The sequence below is a fragment of the Lepidochelys kempii genome, chromosome 1 (genome assembly GCF_965140285.1).
Source record: "Lepidochelys kempii isolate rLepKem1 chromosome 1, rLepKem1.hap1, whole genome shotgun sequence".
Classification (NCBI taxonomy): Eukaryota; Metazoa; Chordata; order Testudines; family Cheloniidae; genus Lepidochelys; species Lepidochelys kempii.
The window spans coordinates 3,548,821-3,550,950 of NC_136380.1; the positions used below are offsets into that span (position 1 = coordinate 3,548,821).

At 54.9% G+C, this 2,130-nt stretch overlaps 1 non-coding gene across 1 annotated transcript; it reads left to right on the plus strand.

The window, feature by feature from the left end:
* Positions 1–621: 621 nt before the first annotated feature.
* Positions 622–703, plus strand: TRNAS-GCU (transfer RNA serine (anticodon GCU)). Its single transcript has one exon. It is a non-coding gene; the product is annotated as a tRNA-Ser (tRNA).
* Positions 704–2,130: the final 1,427 nt, after the last annotated feature.

The following is a 2,130-nucleotide window of genomic DNA, read 5'->3' on the forward strand; positions in this document are numbered from 1 at the left end:
CAGCAGTCTGCCCTTGTTGCCAAGAAGGCCAATGGCATATTGGGCTGCATTAGTAGGAGCATTGACAGCAGATCTAGGGACATGATTATTCCCCTCTATTCAGCACTAATGAGGCCACATCTGGAGTATTGCATCCAGTTTTGGGCCCCCCACTACAGAAGGGATATGGACAAATTGGAGAGTTCAGCAGAGGGCAAAGAAAATGATGAGGGGACTGGAACACATGACTTATGAGGAGAGGCTGAGGGAACTGGGGTTCTTTAGTCTGCAGAAGAGAAGAATGAGGGGGGATTTGATAGCAGCCTTCAACTACCTGAAGGGAGGTTCCAAAGAGGCTGGAGCTCCGCTGTTCTCAGTGGTAGCAGATGACAGAACAAGGAGCAATGGTCTCAACTTGCAGTGGGGGAGGTCTAGGTTGGATACTGGGAAACACTCTTTCACTAGGAGGTTGGTGAAGCACTGGAATGGGTTACCTAGGGAGGTGGTGCGATCTCCGTCCTTAGAGGTTTTTACGGCCAGGCTTGACAAAGCCCTGGCTGGGATGATTTAGTTGGGGATCGGTCCTGCTTTGAGCAGGGGGTTGGACTAGATGACCCCCTGAGGTCTCTTCCAGACCTTCAAGATGAGGTGGCCGAGTGGTTAAGGCGATGGACTGCTAATCCATTGTGCTCTGCACGCGTGGGTTCGAATCCCATCCTCGTCGGTCCCCTTGCTTTAGTTACCTTTCGTGGGGGGAGGGATAGCTCAGTGGTTTGAGCATTGGCCTGCTAAACCCAGGGTTGTGAGTTCAATCCTTGAGGGGGCCATTTAGGGATTGGGGGCAAAAATTGGGGATTGGTCCTGCTTTGAGCAGGGGGTTGGACTAGATGACCTCCAGAGGTCCCTTCCAACCCTGATATTCTATGATTCTAATCTTCCATGCCATGGCTCATCCAGGTGCGATTGCTTTACCTCAGCAAAATGCACAGTGGGGTTTCCCCACTTCTTGTGCCCGGTCGCAGATTGTTCCCAGCCCTATCCAGCGCTCTGCCTTCCCATGCAGACAGGCGTCTGGTGTAAGGAGTGGTAAGGGGCTGAGCTGCTGTCTGATCCTCTGGTTGGGCATTCTCCGGGACAGGCTCTTTGGGACAGGGGCAGCATAGGTGCAGTGCCCTGTGCAACAGGGGCCCTGCCTTGACGGGAGCCTTTGGTGCTACTGCACTATAAATGATTGATTTCACCTGCCCACACAAGGAGTACTGGGTGGGGGGGGGCAGGTATGCTCCCAGCACACCAAAGTACCAAGGCCATGTTCTCCTCTCTGTGAAGCCGGTGTCAATCCAGAACTGCTACCCTGATGCTGGATTTACACCACTGCAACAGAGGTCAGAATTCCACCCCGGGGTCAGTAGTTGCTTGTTCCTGGTCCCACGGGATTCAGCTTCTCTGCAGGTGGAATTCCACCCACATCATTCCAGGCCAGGGAAGAATTTGGCTCGTGGAGTTTTTCCACAACATAGCAGAGCCCGACCTTCCTTTCTCCACCTGGGGATCTACTGCTCCAAAGAGCAGGCCGGGCTCTGGAGAGGAGGCGAGTCAGAGATGGGTAATGCACCCCTGGGAGCATTCAGGGGTGTCTGCCCCCGGCAGGCTTGCACCTAGGGCTAATCCCATTCTGAAGGGGCTGTTTAAGATGGTGCCACTCCTGCCCCAGTCCCGAGGGCCTTGTTCCAAAGAGCAGAGGGGAGAGCGAAGGGAGAAGCAGTGAGGGAGGGAAGGAAGGAAAGAAAAACAGACTGGGAAATTGACCTGCATCGATAAGGGAGCCCTTGCTTATCTGCCAGTGCAGGGTTGGGTGTGGGAAGGGGACTGACTAGCCATACAAAAGAGCAGCCACGTGGCTTAGAGGATGGGTCCCCACGGGAGCCAGGCAGAGTTTTCACCAGGTGGGAATTAGGGACACAAAACTAACCCAGCAACGTGGGAAAGCAGTCCAGGCAGGCGGGTCTCGCAATGTAAGGCAGGCTTCTGGACTGCAGGGGAGAGCGGCTATATCAGTGCTCACAGGGGCACTCTGCTCCCTGGTCAGGCGAAGGGCCCAGCACAGTTGCTTCGTGCCCGGGCCCACGTTTCAGAGCCAGCATCCAGCTG